This window comes from Macaca nemestrina, chromosome 2, assembly GCF_043159975.1.
Source record: "Macaca nemestrina isolate mMacNem1 chromosome 2, mMacNem.hap1, whole genome shotgun sequence".
Lineage (NCBI taxonomy): Eukaryota > Metazoa > Chordata > Mammalia > Primates > Cercopithecidae > Macaca > Macaca nemestrina.
This window is the reverse complement of record NC_092126.1, coordinates 58396597-58410793: the sequence shown is the minus strand read 5'-3', so window position 1 is coordinate 58410793 and position 14197 is coordinate 58396597. Positions and strand designations below refer to the sequence as shown.

The window sequence follows — 14197 nt, the reverse complement described above, 5'->3', positions numbered from 1 at the left end:
GCATTTTAAAATGTATTTAGTAATTTTACTCCTTTGAAAATTTCATCTTCGATTCTTTTCTGAATGCTTTCTTTGGTTTACTAGCTTTTTGGGTGGGACCCTTTCTTTTTGGAAGTGATTTTTGTTTTCTACCACTCCTAAGTCCCCACTACCCCGTTCTCTTTTCCATGCAGGTGATGTCTGATTCTAGGGTTGGCTATGCTGGGTTATGCTGTTTATTTTATCACTTATATGTACATTGAAGTTTGTAGTATTGTCTGACCGCCTAGTTATGGATTATGGAAGGCTTTATTTGCGCTCCCATGGTGAATGTATTGAGAGATTTGGATTCAGGCAGCTGCTGTTATCTGCGAGAATTCCGAAAGTGCAAGATTGATCCAATAAACTAAAGATGTGAAACAGAAACAGCGACTAAAGGGCAATATTTTCTCTTTTTTTTGACACAAGTCTTGCTCTGTCACTCAAGCCAGAGTGCAGTGGGGCAATCATGGCAATCGTGCAGCCTTGACCTCCCAGGCTTGAGTGATTGTTCTAACCTCCCGAGTAACTGGGACTACAGGCATGTGCCACCGTGGTCGGCTAATTTAAATTTTTGGTAGAGATGGGGTTTGCTATATTGGTCAGGCTGGTCTTGAACTCCTAGGCTCAATTGGTCCTTTTGACTTGGCCTCCCAGAGTGCTGGGATTACAGGCATGAGCCACCGCACCTAGCTGGGGAATATTTTAGGTAGAAGAATCCAAGAAAAGCTTTATAAGAGGTGACATTTGGGTAGAAGCCTGGATAAAGTGAGGGAGTGAACCATATAACATCTAAAGGAAGAGTGTTCAGGAAGAGGAAACAGCAAGTGCAAAGGCCTTGTGACAGGGTCAGGAATGGTGTATTTAAGGAATAGCAAGGAGGCCAGGGCAGTGGAAACAAAGTCGATAATACAAAGAATGGAATGGTAGAAGATGAGTCAGAGAAGTAGCCAGTGGTCAGACTATGGGATTTAGAGTTTTTCCTAAGGGTAATTGGAAGCCATTGTAAAATGTTAAGTGGGGCAATGGTAGGATTCTCTTTAGGGGACCTCTTAGACTGCACCATGGAGGATGGACTTATTATGAGGTGAGAGGAGACAGGGAGACCAGTCATGATATTATTACATGAAATGATGGTGGTCTGGACTGGAGCAGAAGCTGGGGAGGTTATGAGAAGTGGTCAAACTTAGAATATGTTTTGAGAGTTGACTTGATGTGACTTCCTGATTGGTCAGATATGGAGTGTGAAAGAGATTCTTGCAGGATAAATGGTGATGGTGACAACATTTCTGAGATGGAGAGACCTGAGAGAGGAAGAAAATGGTTTATGTGTGTATGAGTGGGGGACAAGAGTTCTTCTTTTGATATGTTAAGACTGAGATGTTGATTAGACTTACAGGTAGAGATGTTGACAGGAAGTTTGAATATTCAATTCTTGACCTCAGGAGAGAGGTTGTAGCTTTGTAGATATACATTAGGGAATCATCACGTATTTAAAATCATGGTACTTGCTAGGATCACTAAAGAGTGAGAGAAAGAAGGTCACCGGCTGAGTCCTGGGCTCCTCCAGATTTATCTGAGGAAAGGAGAATTATCCAGCAAAGTAAACCAAGGAGGATTGCACAATATGACATGAGAAACATCAGGGAATATGATGTCCCCGGAGCCATGGGAGGGAAGAGTTTCAAGGAGAAGGGTATGTTCAGCCGAGTGAAATGCTACTGCGGAGTTAAGTAAAATGAGCACTGAGAAATGGCTATTGGATATGGCAACATGGAGGTCATGGGCATGCTAGATCAGCCTGGTTTCAGTGGAGATGTGGAAACAAAAGCCTGGTTGGAATGGATTCAAAAGAGAGAGGAAGGAGAAAAATGGAGAGAGACAATTCTTTTTGAGTTTTTCCTTAAAGATATATACAGACATGGGGTGGACACTAGGGAGGGATATAGGGTCAGGGAACAGCATTTTTTAAGGCAGTTCTGATAGCGTATTTGAAGATTCTTATGAATAATCCAGCAGAGAAAAAACAAATTGATGATGTAGGAGAGTGAAGAAGTGGAGTATACAGGCATAGGTGAAAGATGGTAGTTGGAATAAGGAATTTTTCTACCTATTTCTTTTGTTGGTGAAATTAGAAGCAAAGTTACTCGTGAAGAGTGGGAAGGATATTGGAGATTTGAAGAGAAAAGTTGTGTAGAAGGCATTTTAGATGTGATGAAATGAACTAACAAGGGAAATGAGGGCCTATTTGAAAAGTGAGGGTATAAATTTAAAATGAGCCTTGTTCCCTTGTTTCGTGCAGGCACAAAGGATGTGGAGAATAGGAACTAATCTGGGTAAGGGAATGGGGGGTGAAGGAACTGAGTGCATGTGTGAGACTGTGGAACCAACACTGGGTAAAGAGGGCCATAAGGAAGGCATTTGAACAGTTCAAATATAGCCAATGATTTGGACCTCCCAATAGGGTGAAATAATTGTGACACCAGAGGAAGAGAAGAAAGCAAAACAAAACAAAAACTAGGTGGTCAGGCCAGGTGTAGTGGCTAATGTGTGGAATCCCAGCCATGGGAGGCTGAGGCTGGAAAATTGCTTGAGGCCAGGAGTTAGAGACCAGCCTGGGCAACACAGTGAGAGTGCATCATATATATATATATGTAAGATATATATGATATATATGTAAGATATATATGATATATATGTAAGATATATATGATATATATGTAAGATATATATGATATATATATCTTCCAGCAATATATGTAATATACATGTAAATTACCCACCCACCCAGGTGGCAGTAGTCTTGTAGTCTAGTGGAAATCTGGAAGTGGAGATTTTGGGAATTATGCAGTTAGTGGCACTGTATAATTAGAGGTCTAGGGTGGGACTATTGAAGTGGGAGGCTGAGGTGGGTGGAGGACAGATTATTGCAAGTAAAGTGGTCCAGGAATAAAACTGCCAAAGCGTGGTGTATCAGCCAATTTCAAGTTCATGTTGCCAGGGAAGATGGCAGAATAGAAGTGGGGCTTGGTGCAGAAATCATCAGCGGATGAGGGTGAATGCCTGAGAGGGTGGGTTATGACTCCTTTGAGGCAAGGTAGCAGGTGTCAGAGCCAATGACTTGTGCTTTGTTTGTAGGTGTGGGGAGGAATCAGTGGTCTGAAAGCAGCAGTGAGGAGAACAAGCAAATGAGATGAGGCATTTAAAACTCTTCCAGCATGTAATAAGCATTCTATAAATGGTAGATGAAACCTAGTACTAAGTGTTTGATGAATAAATGATCTTGAAAATGTAGTGCTATGTTCAAAGTGGGCTCATAAAATGAGAATGTGTTCAACCGGGTCCCACACAAAAAAACAAAACAGAAAGCTCTTCCTTTGCCAACCTGAATGGGGATTCTGACCTGCTGTGACTGGATGTCAGATTGAGTCAGATTTGTCCTACTGACTCTATAGAACTCTGACGGATAATAATCTTAGTCTGGCTATCTATGTGATGCTGGCTTCTTCGTGTCCATTAGATAAATCATACAGTACAAATACAGTACAAGCTACAAAATGATCAGATCTAAGAAGTTTAACATGGTGCTTAAAAAAATGTTAACAGCTGTTTGAGGGGTCCAGTAGCATGAGTGATTAAAGTTAACGGGCTTCCCACTGTCAAAACTCCAGGAATGCCTGGAAAAATGAGAGGTAGTGTTAGGTGTAAAGTCAAATAAATGCTAAAATCTTTGCCGAGGGCTTGGCTGTGTCCTCTTGCTCATTTCAGATGATTCGAACAGTGTGTTCGCCAAGGAAGTCAAATTAATAAGCTTGTTCTGCATGGCTAATGGCATGGGTCCAAAGGCTCTGAGGCATAACTTACATATTTTTACAGATTCCTGGATGGAAGAAAGGCTAGGAAGTTAGGACTTGAAAAATGGAAGTTGATTGATATTCAGGTTTTCTTTTAGTTTATCCTAGGTAAGAATTTGTTGTCTCTGAGGACTGATTTTAGAAATAGTATTTCAGAGAAAATAATTGGAACATCTAATTTGTCTATCAATAAAATTGGAAGAAGGAATTAGGGATCCCCTATATTAATGTTTCATGAGAGATCAGGTGGTAATTACTTCATATTGAAAGAGAAAGCTATCTGAAACAAAGTAAATAAGAGTAGAGCACGTTTACATTGCAGTTCATTTGCTCAGGAATATTAAGCTCCAGAGTTTTGTTTTTTTCATAATACGACATTCTTACTGGTTTTAAAAAATTGTAATATTAATCTATGCCCGTCCTTGGGAAAATTTAATACTGTAGAAGTATGTGAAATAAAATATAAAAGTTCTCTTTTGAGTCGTACTCCTCCACCCCACCCCCCTCCAACCCCCCAGCTGCTATTCCCCTCTGTAGATGTTACAATTGACAGTTTGGTGTATGTCTTTCCTAACTTATATCTGCCTTACTCTTTTAAACAACTGCACAGTTTTAAATATAATACCATGACTGAACTTTTTTTAAGTAATTAGTTCTGATGGACATTTGAGTTGTTTGCTCTACAAGTAATGCTGTAACAGGCATTCATTTACATGTGCCTTTGAATCCTTGTGCAGTGTGTAAACTTCAAGAGCTAAAGTTGCAGACTTTCGGAGTAAGAACATTGGAAAGTTTCACAGATGGTGCTACATTTTTCCCCCTAGTCTATGAGAAAGCCTGTTTCTTCTAGCCAACACTGGGTAATGTCAGCCTTTTAAATTCAACCAACAATCGAATATCATTATTTCAATCTGCATTTTTTTTTTTTTTTTTTCAGACTGAGGCTCACTCTGTTACCCAGGCTGGAATACAGTGGTGTGATCTCGACTCACTGCAACCTCCACCTTCTGGGTTCAAGTGATTCTCCTGCCTGACCCTCCCTAGTAGCTGGGACTACAGGCACCTGTCACCATGCATGGCTAATTTTTATATTTTTAGTAGAGACGGAGTTTTGCCATGTTGGCCAGGCTGGTCTCGAACTCTTGACCTCAGGTGATCCACCTGCCTTGGCCTCCCATAAATCTGCATTTCTTTAAACACTAGCATTGTTGAGCATCTTTTCATGTTTATTGGTAATTTCTCCTTCTACACATAGTCTATATCCTGTAATCATTTTAATACTGATTTTTTTCTTGATTCCTAATAGCTCATTGAATATGAGGTAGGGATAATGTGTGTCATATATGTTATGAATGTCTTCACCTACTTTCTCTTAATTTCCTACTTCATTCATGGTGTGTTTTGTCATTTTCTCTGTGGTTTAAAGGTGACTTAAGGCTTATTCCAGTTCAGTGACTTGAGGCTAATTCTAGACTCCCAAGTAACATTTTCTTTGAGAGGCCTCTGGTCCCCTGGCCATAGCTATTCCCACTAGTCCACCAGTAATGATCTCTCCTGGCATGTTCTCAGGGGTAATACGAGTTGCTGGTGCTTGTTTATGACACTATTAGATTATTGTATCATATACAGATAATGTATTTTAGTAGCAAGGGCAGGGATTTGGATTCAGAAGTTCTTGGTTTGGGTACTTTCCTATGTGTACTAATTGTGTCATTTTTGGAAATTTTTGGAAATTTTACTTCTGAAACAAGGATTATACCTGTCACATCTCATAGGACTGTTGTGACAGTCACATGATATAATGAGAGTAAAATAGTATAAGCTATAAAGCTGTACACATTTTTATTAGTTTCATGAGTGTTTTATTTGGGGGGTGGGGGCGCTGTTTGTGGAAGACCACAGGAAGTTGCAGAAGTGTGATGCTCTCCTCCCTCATGCCTCCCTGTGCCTATAGCACTGACTCCCCTAGCCTTGTTAATTCTACTTCTTAATGGGCTGTGAATGGTTCTTTTTCCCCCCAATTCCCACTACCATGATCACAGTCCAAATCAGAGTCAGATTAAAGATGAGTCAGCTGCCTGGCCCAGGGTGCTGTGTAATATGGGAGGAACTGAAATGACTAGAAATATAAGAGGTAGAAGTGAGACCCCTCCCTTGCAATGGCAGGGCTGCTCTGAGCTGTAGCATAGGTTTTACATGGTGCTAGTTGGGGTGTGCACACCTTGCCTGAAGGGTACATGCCTGTCAGATGGTCCCTAGACCTCCTTCTAAGGGGAACAAGGTCTGCTGAGTAGCATGGTTTGTTTTCTTGATCAGGTTATTATTTTAGGGCCAAAACAGAATTATATAGGGCAGTGGAGGAGAGGCTGGAGTTGATGCCCAAGGGCTTCCTTGCCTCACTTTCCTCTAGCAGCTTCAGGTATGTCTAAATCAATGTTGAGGAGATATTTAATGGTTACTGGTTGAGCAGGGCCCAAATTATGAGCCTACATATCTCAGTATTGCCCTGGTCTCAGTCACTCCTTGTGTGCCTGGGTTTCTCGAATTGCCCTCTGAGCCTCCCTCTTGCCCTCCAGACTGTCCCCCAAGCCACAGCCAGGCTAACCTTTACAAAAGGCCAGCCTCATCAGGTTACCTCCTTGCTTAAAAGCCTTCAGTGGATTTTTGTTGCTCTCAGGATGGAAACCAAGATCCCTAGCATGGCCTAAGAGGCCTATGTCATTGGCCCTGCCTCCCCTCCCTGGGCATTGACAAAGTACTCTGGCAGTGCTGGTCCTGCCTTGTGGCCGGCTCTGCCCCTGCTTTTCCCTGGCTGATGGTTGCTCAGCCTCAGAGCTCAGATTATCAGCCACCTCCACTGAGAAGCCTTCTCTGACAGCCAAGCCTGTGCCAGGTCCTCTGTCATTTGCTTTCTCTTTATATCCTGCTGTGCCTTTCCATGGTACTTAGGGCAAATATTATGAAATGCTTTGTTGTCTAATTTGATGTTTCGTGTCCATCACCCCCGCTTAATGAAGACAGGCATTCTGTCTGTCACACTCATTATTGTATTCTTAGCACCTAGAAATACTTCTCATACACAGTAGATACTCACCATTTATTTGCTGAAAGACAGAACATATGAGTAACTGTGGCACTTAGGGAGATTTGAATGTGACCAGGCCCTTCTCCCGGCTGGAAGTTGCATGTTCACCAGGGGAGTAGGCCTTTGTAAAGAGGAAGAGTCTTTTTACCAGGGAGGACGTCAAGGCCAGAAGCTCGTAAACATACTGAGGCTATAAATGGTCCCAGCTGTCCCTAAAGCTGCCCTTTTAGGATTTCTTTTCCTTCCCAAGGCCCTAACATCTTGTAGTGATGGTTCTTTTGCCTGTTTTTGTTTCTTTGTCTTCAACCTGATTTGATGAATGTAAGAGAATTGAAGCTGGACATCAGGAAATCTCCCATACTACTGCTATTGTTCCCTGGGGACTGAGAAGAATTTAAATTCCTGAACTCTGACCTTAGGGGCACAGTCTGGCTACCCCTAGAGCTGGGGGATTTTAAGATAACTATATTACAATTACATTATGCTTTTCTCCCCGTTAGATCCAAGAGTTAAATCTTCAAGTCTTCTGAGTTTTCAATTGGAAAACTTGTACAAATTCAGTTTTATTGCCTTTGGGTAAATACAGCAGGTTAAAACACAAATTGCTTCTTCCCAGACCTCTACCAGAATTCCTCTACTACATATAGTAGGGGCAGTAAATACCAGGGAAAGGGAAGAAAGCAGGTAAAATGCACAGGATTTAAGAATCTAGCTATGCTTTAGGATCAGAAATTCTTAGGCAGTGCTGTGTAGATATTCTATCGATGCTTACAGCTACTTGAGTGAATTAAAGGAATGATGTTTATTTTGTCTTACCATTGTACAATCATTTCTTTTTGTCTTATCTCAGAAGTCTAAAAAATTTAATTTTATTATTTTTAAAGACTTTTGAAAAAGTCTTGTTAAGTTTTAGAGTGAGGGTGAAACACAGAATTAAGTGTTTTCCAGTCATCAGTTAAAACCTTTTTCATATCAAAAGTCATCTGGGCATTGCTTTGCCAGGGGCCTTCAGACTCTCTTTTTTTCCTAATGCTCTTTGTGTATCTTTTTTCTCTCTGATCTAACTTGCCTGCTCTGTTGTTCTGCAAAGAAAATGCAATTTCCTGTTCATTGTGTCTTTTGATCTAACAGATTCTGCAAGTTTAGGAGACACAGGTTGAGGAAATGTGGCTTCTGCTTGATAGTGCTGTCCCCAGAAACATTCTTATTAAATTACTATTGAATGAGGCAATCAAGCATCTTTCATCCTGGGAATATTAAAGTGTGTGTAGGGAGTTCTTTAAAACGTTAAGAGGACAAATGCTTGTTTTTATGGTAGAAGACCACATTCACTTTCCTTATTGACTCTCAGGTTAAGAATACGTGCATTTTTTATTAGCTGTGCTTTGTATCCTCAGCTTACTGAACAGGAAAAGCAAGTAGGCTGGCCCTGCATGATACAGCATTGATACAAAATTGTTTCACTCTCTGAGGAGAGTTGGAAATCAAAAAGGAAGGTGGTGGTTAATTTTGTGCAGCTGCAACAAGTCTAGGTTCTCTATCAGTATTTGTTCTGGTGATGCATTTTATTTGTTAGATAGGAGTCACTAAGGCTAGCTGTGTCCAAGGGGTGGGGAATTGGACTTCATCTCCCAGTGAAAGGAGTGTCCAAGAATTTGTGGATATATTTTAAAACAACCACAGGTATGTATTGTAATGTTCCCTGTGCTTCACTGCTTTATTTAGCTATTTTATCCAAACCCAGACCAGTAAAATAGAGTCAGAGTGTCAGGAGCATATGTTTATGGGTTTATCTTTTCAGAGCATAGAGAGTGTGAGCTCGGGGCAGGAGACAGGTTGTGTGGGAAATAAGATGACTAGTTAGGGAGGGAGTGTGCCAGGGAGGGCTTCATAGACCATGCAAAGGAGTTTCGGTTCTTTGCTTTAGGCCTGTGTTTTCCAAATGGTGGTGACTTTACCCTGTAGGTCATTTGGAGAAGTGTCAGGATAAAAAGAAGGTTATTCCTTGAAAGCCAGTTTTACTGAAGGACTTTGGGGAACTCTCATTATGGAGTTGAATGTGTAATTTCACATACTTTTAAAGATAAAACAAGAGTCTACGAAGGATTTGGGTGTGGGATGAGGAGGCTGGAGTTGCACATTATGGTTGGCAGTGCTGAGAAAGGGTGGGGTGAGGCAGAACTGTGACACTAGCTGGTCACTATTCAGGATGTCATTTCAGAGGTTATAGTGACAGCTAAGGTGAGTGCTGAAGGACTGAACAGTGAGGACAGAGGGGGCGATGTTCAGGAAGGAGAAGGGGAGGCTTGGGCCAGTGGGTGGTTGATGTCATCCAGGCATGAGCCTGAAGCAAAGAGAGTTTCATATGTAGGTGGGTGTATAACCGTTTCTTTTTATTTTTTTGTATCCTAATGCGTTCACATCTGGGGCCTTGTTGACCCTGGAGGAGCTGCCCCTCCCAGGGTTAGCTGATTTCTAGAGATTGTAAACAGCTCTCCAGAAACACACCTTTCACATGCAAACCCACCAATCCACAGCCCATACCCTCACCGTGTCCTGTATCAGTCTTTCAAACCTGGGCCACCACCCATCTGCCTAATCATCCAGGGCCAGATACCAGACATCTAAGTATAGCACCTTTCCCCCCAGATCCTGCCAAAATTATTCAAACTAGTCAATCCTAAGTCTGCTTAACCTGCCTCACTCCTTCCTTGCTTTGGAACAAACAATGAAAACATTTGCCCGCATTTTGCCCTTATCCCATTCCCTTTACCTCCTGACTGGCCATGGTGGTTCTCTGTGAGGCCACCTGCTCTTCATATTGTCTTGCCATACCTCCTGTTTCTAGGGAAATGTGAGTTTAAAAAACTTCTCCCAGCACTTTGGGAGGCTGAGGCAGGAGAACTGGAGTTCAAGACCCACCTGGGCAACATAGTGAGACCTGGTCATTACTGAAAAAAAAAAAAAGAAAAAACAGCTGGGCATGGTGGCATGTGCCTGTAGTCCTAGCTACTTGGGAGGCTGAGGTGGAAGAATCAATTGCTTGAGCGTTGGAGGTCGAGGCTGCAGTAAGCTGTGATCGTGCCACTGCATTCTAGCCTAGGCAACAGCGCAAGACTGTCGCAAACAAAAACCAAAAAGCAACAACAAATAACTCCTTCCTTCATGACTAGTGATTTCTGTGACTATGTGTCTTATACAAGGAATAAAACAAATCCCAGGTACCCATAAAAAGGTGAGGCTATGCCAGGATCAGTGGTGTACGCCTGTATTCCCAGCTACTTAGGAGGCTAAGGCAGGAGGATTGATTGAGACTGGGAGTTTGAGACTGCAGTGTGCTATGACTGTGCCTGTGAATGGCAACAGTGCTCGAGCTTGGGCAACATAGTGAAACTCCATTTCTTTAAAAAACAAAAAAGGTGAGGGTCGTGGAGAATTTGGTTTTAGACATACTGAGTTCAGAGTGTCTTGGGGGTACTGGGATATTAGGCTGGAGATATCTAGGGGCAATTGGACATCAGGATTTTGGGCTTTAGGGGAAATATCTCAATATTCCCTCTCTATTCTGTCTCGTAGGATTGTGTGAGTTGAGATCATGTATGAGAAGGGGCTTTGAAAATTAGGAAGTACCATGTAAGTGAAGTAACTATATCTCACCAAGAATAAGTGAAAAAGAAATTTTGCTGTAACCCCTTGATGCCAATCTTTATTCAGACAGAAACATTTATAGGAGTTCTACTGACTAAATTTCCCTGCCGCCACAATGGCTCAGATTTGATTTTTTAAAAAGGAGCCTGTTCTTACCAAAAGAAGAGGAGAATATCAGAAAGTTAATATTTTTCACTTGTTGATATTCAGAGATAGTAAGTATAAACATGACTCAGCATAAAATCAAGATTTGAATTTCCTTTCTTGGAAATTCTTATCCTTCTCCTTCAAAAAATTGTTTCTTTAATTGTATGCTTTTTGGAATTAGTACTTTTATTTTTATTTTATTTATTTTTAGGTGGAACCTCTTACCTTTTAACTGAATCAGCCCCCTTTTGAAATAGCTTTCACAGAAACCCACTTATGAACTTGTACTTATTTCACATTAACCAAAGTTGAGTCACACGACTCATGCGAAGAATGTGGGAAGTGTTTTTAAGCTGGACATACATGCTCCATGTTTTCTAGGTGTAAGGAGCAGTGTCTTTCCCAGGTAAAAATAAAACCTCATGTTCTTTTGCTTCTCACGTAGATCGATTGTGGACTACTAAGCCTACCTTTCTTATCAATAACACACAACACCTGCAAATGTCAGTTTCTGATTGCATGCTCATTATTTATATTTTTATTTAAAATTTTTTTTTCACTCTTCTCTATTTTGTTTCAGAAAATACAGTTATTTCTCATTTAAAGTGTGTGATTTATTTATTTATTTATATTTTTTATTTTTTTGAGGTGGAGTCTCACTCTATTGCTCAGGCTGGAGTGCAGTGGCGTGATCTCGGCTCACTGCAAGCTCCACCTCTCAGGTTCATGCCATTCTTCACCTCCCGGATTCACACCATTCTCCCTCCCCAGTAGCTGGGACTACAGGTGCCCGCCACCACGCCTGGCTAATTTTGTTTTTGTATTTTTAGTAGAGATGGGGTTTCACTGTGTTAGCCAGGATGGTCTCGATCTCCTGACCCCATGATCCGCCTGCCTCAACCTCACGAAGTGCTGGGATTACAGGCGTGAGCCACTATGCCCAGCCAATTTTTTTTTTAATTAATTAATTTTATTTTTTATTTAAAAAAATTTCTTTTTTGGTCGAGCACGGTGGCTTACGCCTGTAATCCCAGCACTTTGGGAGGCCGAGGCGGGAGGATCTCTTGAGGTCAAGAGTTCGAGACCAGCCTGGCCAACATGATGAAACCTCCTGTCTACTAAAAATACAAAAATTACCCAGGTGTGGTAGTGCATGCCTGTAATCCCAGCTACCAGGGAGGCTGAGGCAGGAGAATTGCTTGAACCCAGGGGGTGGAGGTTGCAGTGAGCTGAGATCATGCCACTGCACTCTGGGATGACAGAGTGAGACTGTCTCAAAAAATAAATAAATAAATAAATAAATAAATAAATAAATAATTTTTTTAAAAGTTATTTTTTATTTCAATAGGTTTTTGGGGGAACAGATGTTGTTCGGTTACATGAATCAGTTCTTTGGTGGTGGTTTCTGAGATTTTGGTGCACCCATCACCCAAGCATTGTACACTGTACCAGTGTGTAGTCTTTTATCCCTCATCCTCCTCCCACCCTTTCCCCTGAGTCCCCAGAGTCCATCGTGTCATTCTTATGCCTTTGCGTCCTCATAGCTTAGCTCCCACTTATGAGTGAGAAGAAACGATGTTTTGTTTTTCCATTCCTGAGTTACTTCACTTAGAATAACAGTCTCCAATTTTATCCAGGTTGCTGTGAATGCCATTGTTTCATTCCTTATGATGGCATGCCCATTATTTCTAGGAAAACACACAATAAGATAAAACTAGAACGAATATTTCCCTGGATGAGATGATTTCTAGAATTTCATGAGACCCATTTTTTTTTTCGGAAGAATAAAGAGAGCGTTAGATCCGTGATTCTCAAACCATAATCCCATAAAATGAACTTTTGTGAGCTAAAGTAATGTTAGATAGTTAAACGTTGATTAATGGAGGTTCCCTGAATCTCCACAATACAAATTGTATAAAAACTGATGTTAGTAGATAGAGATTCTCAGGCATTTTTCTTAAACTTCTGGTATCTGTTTCCACGTGAATATAGATAGTTGACAAAGGAAGCCAGCAATATTAGGGAAAACTCAAAAAGCGTATCATAATTGACTGATTGCTTTATTAACATTTTGGCCAGTTGTCTGCCATGTAATTGTCATTGGTATGTATGGTAGCGTTAAATATATAAGTATTCCTGGAGGAGGCTTGTTTGTATCTCACCCAGGAGATTGCTGGGTGCTGCTGTTGCTCTGCCTCCTAAGGCATTGATAGTCTGTCCTGACTTCTGTGGGTTCTTGTGATCCTTAATTGGGAAATGCACTTGACCTCTGTGTCATTTGACTTTCTGTTGAATGTCATTTGACATAGAAAGTCTTGAGGATGCCATTTATTTGTACATTTGTCTCTTTTTAAATTGGCTCCCAGGAGAGAGTTTAGAGACTAATACAAGAATGGTGTATTATTCAGGGTCCTCCAGAGAAACAGAATCGATTGGAGATATACAGTCATTTCTTTACAATACATTTCTTACACATATATACACACGCAGTCATACTCTATATAACAGTGTTTCAGTCAGTGATGGACTGCATATATGACAGTGGTCCCATAAGATTTTAATAGAGCTGAAAAATTCCAATGGCCTAATATTTACTCTACTTCTTATTGTTATTTTAGAGTATACTCCCTCTATTTATTAAAAAACAAACCAACTGGTAACTGTAAAACAGCCTCAGGCAGATCCTTCAGGAGGTATTCAGAAGAAGGCATTGTTATCACAGGAGATGACAGCTCCATGCATGTTACTGCCCCTGAAGACCTTCCAGCGGGACAAGATGTGGAGGTGGAAAACAGTGATATTGATGATCCTGGCACTGTATAGGCCTAGGCTAATATGTGTGTTTGTGTCTTAGTTTTTAACAAAAATGTTTAAAAAAATTTTTAATGGAAACAAGCTTATAGGACAAAGATATAAAACTATCTTAGAGCAAAAATAGAAAATATTTTTGAGCAGTTGTACAATGTGTGTTTTAAACTGTGTTATTATAAGAGTTAAAACTTTTTAAGTCTATGAAGTAAAAAGTTACATTAAGCTAAAGTTAATTTAGTGAAGAAAGAAAAATATTTTCAAATAAGTTTAGTGTAACCAGGCGTGGTCGCTCACGCATGTCATCCCAGCGCTTTGGGAGGCTGAGGCAGGCGGATCACAAGGTCAGGAGTTCGAGACCAGCCTGACCAACATGGTGAAACCCTGTCTCTATTGAAAATACAGAAATTAGCCGGGGATGGTTGTGCGTGCCTGTAATCCCAGCTACTCAGGAGGCTGAGGCAGGAGAATTGCTTGAACCCTGGAGGCGGAGGTTGCAGTGAGCCAAGATGGCGCCATTGCATTCCAGCCTAGGCAACAGAGTGAGACTCCGTCTCAAAAAAAAAAAAAAAAGTTTAGTGTAGCCTAAATATACAATGTTTATGAAGTCCATCATAGTGTACAGTAATGTTCCAAG

At 41.0% G+C, this 14197-nt stretch overlaps 1 protein-coding gene across 1 annotated transcript in view; it reads left to right on the top strand.

Annotated features, from left to right (window-relative positions):
* LOC105488580 (phospholipase C eta 1) overlaps positions 1 to 14197 on the top strand; it is a 182573-nt gene that overhangs the window by 18482 nt on the left and 149894 nt on the right. The window lies entirely within an intron of this gene.